We start from the raw sequence: 9,357 nt of genomic DNA, 5'->3' as shown, positions 1-9,357 counted from the left end.
AAAGTGAGACTTTCTTCGGTGAGACCCGTTATTTTAAATTTGTCGAAATTTGTTAGGTGCTGAATCTGTCAGGCCTGTCAGTGATTGTAAATATAAGACGTCTTTGTAATATAAAATAATAGAGTTTTGCCTGAGCTTTGTGTGACCCTGTGTGTGACGACAGCGCACTGCAGCGCTGCGAGCTATTTTTAGACTGTGTGTGAGCATGCAAATGAGCTGTGAGGCACACAGAGGACTTTTGTTGCTGTTTAGCGTGTTTTTGAGTTTTATAATTATGATTTGCAAACAATGATACATGCTTGTAATTAAAACGCGGATTTTGCTGATTATAATATTACAAATAAGGTTTTGAATGACTACGCTGAATGTTTGATGTTTGGCTGGGTTTTGATATAGAAGAGACAAATGTGTATGATTAAGACTGGCACGTCAGCCGGCAGAGTAAGATTGTGATGAAAATGATATTAAATAAATCTCTCAGTGTGTTGATACAGGTGGCTACGGGCCTGGACCAACTGCCCCCACAAGCACAGCGGCCGAAGCAAATTATAGTAATGGAAACCAAATTCAGCAAGAATCAGCAGCTGTGGAAAAGACAGCAGCAAGCAGAGAATTAAAGGAGAAATTAAGAGGAGTTTTTAACATATAACATTGGGCCCAACAAACTTGTGGAGGTTGGGAAGGCGTCCGGAGCATCACAACAAAAGGTGAAACAAAACACACAAGCAGAGAAATGTGAGAGAGAGGCACATGCTAGAGAAATGCCTTGTTTGAGAAAAAAAAAACAAAACGTTAAATTAGCCCACCTACAAACGCACATACACGCAATGAAGAAACAGCTTACATCCATGAACACATGAAGATTTTCCAGCAAGTTTCAAGCAGTGAAACTTAACATACACCCGCCGTTAAAGAATAAAGTTTATCCACTACTAACAAATAAACTCTCTGGGTTGCAGGACAACAACTTAACTTCAAAAAAAAAAAAAAAAAAACTGGTCTGACCAACCAGTGACGATACAACAAATTTAGTGGCTAAAAAAGTCGAATTGTGACATGTTTTCTGCCGATTCATTAATATAACTGATTACTGAATGAAAGAAAATTCCATTTTTGTGCTTTTAAACATGATCTTAAGAATTTTAACATGTACCTGTGTTGTCCTGTCAGCTTGGTGGGTTAACCATGTATAATATCCACTAAACTTCAGAAGAGGTTATACAGTCGTGGCCAAAAGGTTTGAGAATTGCATAAATATTGGAACCTGGAGAAGTTGCTGCTTAAGTTTTTATAATAGCATTTTGCCTGCACTCCAGAATGTTATGAGGAGTGATCAGATGAACTGCATCGTCCTTCTTTGCCATGAAAACGAACTTAATCCCCAAAAAGCCTTACCACTGCATTTCATTGCTGTCATCAAAGGACCTGCTGAGACCATTTCAGTGATCGTCTTCTTAACTCAGGTGAGAATGTTGGCGAGCACAAGGCTGGAGATCATCATGGCTGTATCCCGATTCAGGTTCTGCAGCTTTAAAGTCCTCGAGGGCCGCGTACTCAAAGACCGCTAAGGCCGAAGTGCGAGGCTCGTAGGCTCGTGAAATGGGACGTCTAGCCTCCGTCGCGCTGCCCAGGTTGCCTAGCAACCATGATACTAACAGCTGGAAATGTTTCATACAGCTTTGTTTGACAGAAATGAAGGAGAACATATTTAGTTCATTTGTTTCTACATGAGCTCTGTGTGATTTGATGAGTATCTGAGGCTGAGACCACAGGACTGTGAAACATGATTGTTGGGCTTCATTTCTGTGCTGAACAGTCGTTTAAGATTAGCTGTAAATAACAATTAGCTGATGTTGTTCATGAGACTAAAGTCATCTCACTGTGGTAATGTAAATATAATATGGCCAATATTATAGTTATCATATTAATCACTTCACTCACAGACAAGTATCTGTGACAGTGTTTATATAGATGTATCATATATAAGAGACAAATATTGTTCCTTCAGTATGTTGGTACTAAATTTGGCTCAATGCTTACATATACCGTATTTTCACGACCATAAGGCGCACTTAAAAGTCTTAGATTTTCTTCAAAAAGGAGGACGTAGTAGAGAACACCATAAGAACATTAAAGGGTGAAGTGTGGGCGTTGATCGTATATACCGGGACAATCGCACATACCTGTATAAAAGAACAGGTATGTGCATTATGCAGGACATCGTTGTTTTAACAACCCTGAAAATGGCAAAGAGACACGCTTACGAAGCACAGTTTAAACTGAAGGCCATCAGCTACGCGGAGGAATATGGAAATCGAGCAGCGGCGAGAGAATTTAAGATTAACGAATCGATGGTTCGCAAATGGAGGAAGCTGGAAAACAAGCTCCGGCAGGTCAAGAAAATGCAGCTGAGTTTCCGCGGACATAAGGCGAGGTGGTTCGAGTTGGAGGAAAGACTCGAGCGGTGGATCATCGAGCAAAGAGCGAGCGGGAGAAGCAGTTTCAACGGTCACCATTCAGCTAAAAGCAGTTTCACTAGCTGAAGAGATGAACATTGAACATTTCCAAGGAGGTCCGTCTTGGTGCTTTCGTTTTATGAAACGGTGCCATTTTTCCATCCGGACCAGGACTACGGTAGCGCAGCAACTTCCAGCGGATTATAAGGAAAAGCTGGCCATCTTCCGCTCCTACTGCAGCAAACACATCGGCGACAAACACATCCAGCCCAGCCACATCACAAACATGGACGAGGTCCCGCTCACTTTTGACATCCCGGTGAGTCACACTGTGGAGAAGAAGGGGACCAGCACGGTAGCGATACGCACAACGGGGTATGAAAAGTCTTCTTTTACTGTTGTGCTTGGCTGCCATGCTAATGGACAGAAACTGCTGCCTATGGTGATTTTTAAGCGAAAGTCTTTGCCTAAAGAGAAGTTTCCAGCAGAAATCATCATTAAGGCAAATGAAAAGGGCTGGATGGATGAGGAAATGATGAAAGACTGGCTGAGGGAGGTGTATGTAAGGAGACCAGGTGGTTTTTTTCCACGCATCACCATCGCTGTTGATCTGTGACTCTATGCGTGCCCATCTCACAGCCGATGTGAAAAAACTTGTGAAGCAAATGAACTGTGAGCTTGCTGTCATTCCGGGAGGCCTGACAAAGGAACTCCAACCGCTGGACATCGGTGTGAACCGCCCGTTCAAAGTAAGGCTGCGAGCGGCCTGGGAGCGATGGATGACCGGTGGAGACCACAGTTTCACTAAGAGTGGAAGGCAGTGCCGGGCGAGTTACGCCACAATTTGCCAATGGATTGTAGATGCTTGGGCTAACATGTCTGCTGGCACTGTTGTTCGAGCTTTCGCAAAAGCCGGCATCGTTTCCGAGGAGCCGCACGGCACAGAAAGTGACTCTGACAGTGAAGAAAGTGAACCTGGCATGTTTGATGGAGATTTAGCGCAGCTGTTCAATTCAGACACAGAGGATGAGGACTTCGATGGGTTTGATTGATGATAAAAATGTGAGTACCAAACTTTGTTTTGCTCCTGCTTTATTTTTAAATACGCACACTTGTATGCTTGTGTGTTGTTGATGATGACGATTACTGGTAATAAAAATGTGAGTACCAAACTCAGTTTTGCTCCTGCTTTATTTTTAAATATGCACACTTGTATGCTTGTGTGTTGTTGATGATGACGATTACCGGCAATAGAAATGTGAGTAAGGTACCGAATTCAGGTTTGCTCCCGCTTTATTTTTAAATACGCATACGGTACTTGTATGCACCCTATGGTCCAGTGCGCCTTATGTGTGTGTTAAATACAGTAAGGGCACACATAACTGAGACTGCGCCTTTTAGCACTGTGCGCCTTATGGTCGTGAAAATACGGTATGTGTAAAAAGCAAATGTAGGAGCTGTGATAACTGTGTCTGATAGAATGAAGAGTAGACTGATATATGAAATATTCCTTTATTGGGTGAGAAAATCAGACCATGTCATAACTGCTTTAAGTCACACAGAATAGATATCAGAGCCTTAAACAGGCTGACTTCTGCTAAATGGGTCAAACTGGGCAGAAAGTCTACAAACACATAACATCCTTATATAATATGATGTAACACTATAGATCAACTTAGCTCAGAATATATAAAGCATATAAACAGTTACAGCAATATGATGCAACAAACACAGCAGCTACTGATCCAAAATACTCAAAGCTTCATAGAACTGAAACCAACATTTATTTTTAGCTCCATCCTGCTGCTGATACAGACTTTAGGTTTCTGAACATTAAACTTGTTGCTGCCTTTCATAGTGTGTAACTTGAAGGCCCTGAGTACTTTCTCCCACACTGAAAACACTGGGATGATCACATTATTTGAACATTACCTAATAAGACTGATTCAGCACAGACAGTTATGTTAAACTTTCCTAGCAGTCCTTCACAAACAGGGAACAGTCTGTCTATTCTCTCCATCTGTCAGCTGCTGCTGGCTCTTCCTCCTCCTCTTCCTCACACACTGCTGAGTTTGTCCTGGTGGATCATCAGGGGTGCAAAGCCTCACAGATGATGTGCAGCAGTGGCTCCCTCAGTCTGTCCTCACTCTGGACACTTGCAGTCGTCACACATGGAAATCAAATGTGTGATAAGATGCAGGATTCAAACACAAGTGTAACTTATAAACACATGTTCATACTTTTATTCCACAATCAGAGAGAAAGAAACAGAGAGAGAGTGCAGGACAGACAGGCAGGTGACAGTCTCAGGTGTACACACTGCTACACAACAGCACCAGAGAAGCAGGATTTAGTGTTTGTGTTATTACGAGTGTAAACAAGAAGAGTTCCAGATGGTGCAGTGGACACATGTGTGACTGCTGTGATTAAAGCATCTTTCTTTCAGCTTAACGAGTGAACCGTCAGCTCGTTCAAACACACGTTAAAGTGCATTTGGCTCGACACCACCGAACAGAGGCAGCAATATAACACAGCTAACATTAACAGTGCAGTGGATCCTGCTTGTGCCGTGATGTTCAGGACTGCAAACCGAGCAGCATCACTGACTTTCAGCTTGTTGTGTTTGTGGATATATGACTGACTTTAATTATCCACAAAATCATCTCATTCTCTGTCAGATTAAGGTCGACTATTGAACGGCGTATATTTTAAAGGCTTTAAAACCAAGTTAACGCTGAAAGTACAAACATCACTAATGCCACATAACTCTGCCGACAAGGCATAGCTATGGCTATGAAATGCTCTTTGTGTATCACTTCTTCATTATGAAAGATGTCATTAATGCACTAGTAATGTCTCATCTGGAGTATTGTTCAATCATTTGGTCAGCAGCTAATAAGACAGATCTTAACAGACTTCAATTAGTCCAGAATAAGGCGTCCAGATTAGTGTGAAGATGTTCATACTATACTAATATTGATAAAATGCATAATAACCTTTCTTGGCTTCCTGTATATGGAACGCCAGGACTGCCATAATGAATTAATTAAATACACCATTAAATAATTAATTAAATGTGGCAATAATTAATTAAAATTGGAATTAATTAATTAAATAAATAGTTATGACACATGTAATAAATTAATTATTGACACATTTAATTAATTATTTATGTATTTCACATTTTAATTAATTATTGACACATTTAATTAATTATTGACACATTTAATTAATTATTTAATGATATATTTATTTATTTCATTTTGGCAGACCTGACGCCTGGCTCTCGTCATGAAATAATTTTATCTGTCAGCCTCACCCATCAAACTCAGGGGGCGGGGTTAACGCTGCCCATGCAGCTTCTCTAACATTTGATTGGTTGCCGTGCATAGTAAGTCAAAACAGGTCGATCCTAGATAATCGATTGCTTGTGTAGACTTGGGGCAGCCAGTTATCCCAGAATGCAGATCAAATCACAAGCAGCAATGGTGGTGGTGTAGTTTTAAAATACCCCGTTTTTCTGTCACCAGCTACACTTTTAACAGTGTTTTAGCCGCGAATGTCGCGACGTATGTCTGGTCAGGTTGTCAACATAGAACATGTTTGCAAAAGTGCTCAGATGTTTTCAGAGATTTCACTAGCTCTGCTAACAGTTAGCATGCAGAGTGCACCGAGGGGGTTACGTTAACCGGTTTGTTTACATATTCCACTCTCCGTGTTCCACATGTTGCATTCGCAGATTCTCATTTTCACCGAACGATCGTCTCTTTCCGCCTGGTCTTGTGTCTCTGTGCTTCTGTAACATAAAGAACGAGCTGACATTTTTCTCACGAAACCAGCGATCAGCTCAACAGACCCTCAGTTTACCTGCATGCATCCTCCTCCTCATCTGTCAGCTGTTTAACACCTGCTGCTAATTCAAGAAACACGCCTAGTTACCTGGTGATAGTCACAGTTTAACTGGGCAGCCGGTGCTCGATATAACGCAATGTCAGCGCATTTTTCTGCACAAGATAAGTAAATATAGTGTTTTCCCCGAGCGCAGAGCTGCTGGAGCTCGTTTCCTTACAGAGCACTTTATAGGCGAACAGCTTTATCAGCGGCTGATGTCCAATCACCGGCACACAGCTTTCAAACCTCAGCTGAGTTTTAGCTCTCAGTGGTTAAACGCTGGACTTCATTCACTCAGGTTCTGTCTGTCGGGTCACGTTTACTTCGCTGTTTTATTTACAACTGAGCAAATCGGTTTGGCTGAGGTTAAAGTTACGTTTCATAACTGCATAGTTTCACAGACGTTTAATGGTTCACTGGCACATGTGTTAGACTGAACTATCATCTAAATATCATCTGTTTTTTAATAGTTATTCAACTGTATTCTAAGCACCAGCTGTCTGTTAGAATGTGATTTTTTTTCTCTCTCTGTTGGCAGAGGTATAAAAATGCGCAGGAAAATCTGACATGCATGGCGAACTTCACCGACGATATTTAGGGAGGAATAAACACACATCAAACATAAATGAACCATTTGTCTGTCTCCATAATTGAGAGAATTTTCTCTTCTTATGTCAACACTCTCTCTCTTTTTTTTTTCTTTTTTTTTGCTTTTTCGGTCATGTTATGTTTACCTGTCAAAGGCTTGTTACAAACTATGAAACACATTGTGCAGACTTCTGGATGTTAGAAGAAAACTAATACTGCTCATGAATGACACTAAAGGCAGGAAGGTGTCCTTTAAAACTAAACATGTTAATAGGACCTCCCTGTTTATATCATAGTTTATGATATAGCACGTGTATTTCAGTAATAGCCTGCTGAGGCCACTATACGTGCTGGCCTCATATCAAATGTGAAGGCAGACTGAGTCTATGTTTGACGTTTTTTATATCTAATCTTCCTTTTCAAACATTTAAACAGCAGTGAGTCTGCAGCTGAGGGAATACAAATTCAAATTGTCGGAACAGGTTTGCTCGTTTCTTGGATTCATTTGGTGATTTATTAAATGTATAACTGTTATTCTAATCTGCTGCTGAGTCTCTTACACTTTTCTTTATGCTGTATATTTTCACGTCTCTGGAATAGTTGGCAGTTAGATAGTCAGCTGGGAAACTTTGTGTTAACTCATGGAGCTGAGGATATCGTGGATATGCTGACCTCGCTGCGTGGTGTACAGAGCGAGGTCAGCATGATTAATATTCACAATAAAAATATTAGCCGAACATCATGAAGTCTGTATGTGTTTCATAGTGTCGAACAACCTTTGTACAGTTAAAGCCAGCAGTTACTACATGACGGAAACACCAACGTTATCTCTTTTATGTGTTTATACACAGGTCACGCTGATTACTGAACAAAAACCCAAAGATCAGATGTTAAACAGATTTATTTGCTCTCTCTCCTCCTTAAACATGTTTTTAATGTTAGTTATAATTCAGAATTGGCGACTGAAACACGTAGGACACATAAGAACATCAGGAAATAAAACACCGATAAATATAACCTCAGTAAAAGAAGTCAGCGGGGGTTACTACAGCTGTGTACCGGGGCCTGCGCTTTGTCGGTGGGATTGCTTGCGAGGCGAGCGGGTCTATCCCACGCTTTGCCGTGAGACTGGGCAGACATCTCCGAAATCATCGAAACACTTTTGCAAAGAGGCTGTATCTCGACAAACCGACCAGACACATGAAGATTAAACCACTACATTCTCGGCTAAAAAAATATTAAAACGGTATTTGGTGACACACAAACAGGGTTTTTCAAAGCTCAGTTCTGTTAGCTTCCACATGCCAGTTGTTGTGTGCTAGAAACAATGGCCACCAGGCCAAAGCAATGGTTTTGACTCGATCAGCGTTAACCCCGCCCCCTGAGTTTGATGGGTGAGGCTGACAGATAAAATTATTTCATGATGAGAGCCAGGCGTCAGGACTGCCAAAATGAAATAAATAAATATATCATTAAATAATTAATTAAATGTGTCAATAATTAATTAATTAAATGTGTCAATAATTAATTAAAATGTGAAATACATAAATAATTAATTAAATGTGTCAATAATTAATTAATTACATGTGTCATAACTATTTATTTAATTAATTAATTCCAATTTTAATTAATTATTGCCACATTTAATTAATTATTTAATGGTGTATTTAATTAATTCATTATGGCAGTCCTGGCGTTCCATACCTGTACAGGCTAAAATATTCTATGGCTTACTTGTAGTTCTAAAGAAAGCAATTCTGTTAAACACACCACATTTATTCTGCTCAGCTGCAGTATCCAGATGAAATACATCATCATATTACACAGTTTTCAACAAGCTGCAATTTAGTAAATGCTCGAGTTAAAAGTAACGTTTTGTAAAACTGTTACAATTAGAGCAACTTTTAAAAGGGATAAGTTGCCTTAAAAAATTAGAGAATTATTCAAAACTTCAATGAACACTTAAAAGCCGATTTACAGAGCTTTTAGTTGTTGTAAATATTGTAAGACATGATTTGTTTTTGAAATTTGTGTAATGTGCCTCAATGTTATTGATATTATTATTATTATTATTGATTGCTTATATTTGAACAATTGTGAAACCTCACTGTGGATGTAAGAGTGAAATTATGTGGATATCTTGAATCCACTTTATTGTGTAATATTTTATGTGAGTATAGGGCTTTGGAGCGTGATGTCACGGGGGTGGGCGTGGAAAGGATTTTGGCCCGATCCGCCATTTTGGGGGTCTAGCGCAAGTGAAAAGGGAGCACACACAACAGCCACGGTTCGTATTTGCTGTGTGGCCGGCTGCAATGTTCGATCGCACGACCGGCAAGAGAATAAGGTTGAAAATGGTTTATCTTTTCATTCTTTCCCAACCTGGAAGCAACATGAGCGGCTTGTGTATCGATGTTACCAA

The sequence above is a fragment of the Mchenga conophoros genome, linkage group LG3, assembly GCF_057382185.1.
Source record: "Mchenga conophoros isolate Kocher_MC1m ecotype Shallow Benthic linkage group LG3, M_conophoros_male_GT1.1, whole genome shotgun sequence".
Lineage (NCBI taxonomy): Eukaryota > Metazoa > Chordata > Actinopteri > Cichliformes > Cichlidae > Mchenga > Mchenga conophoros.
This window is presented reverse-complemented; position numbering follows the sequence as displayed.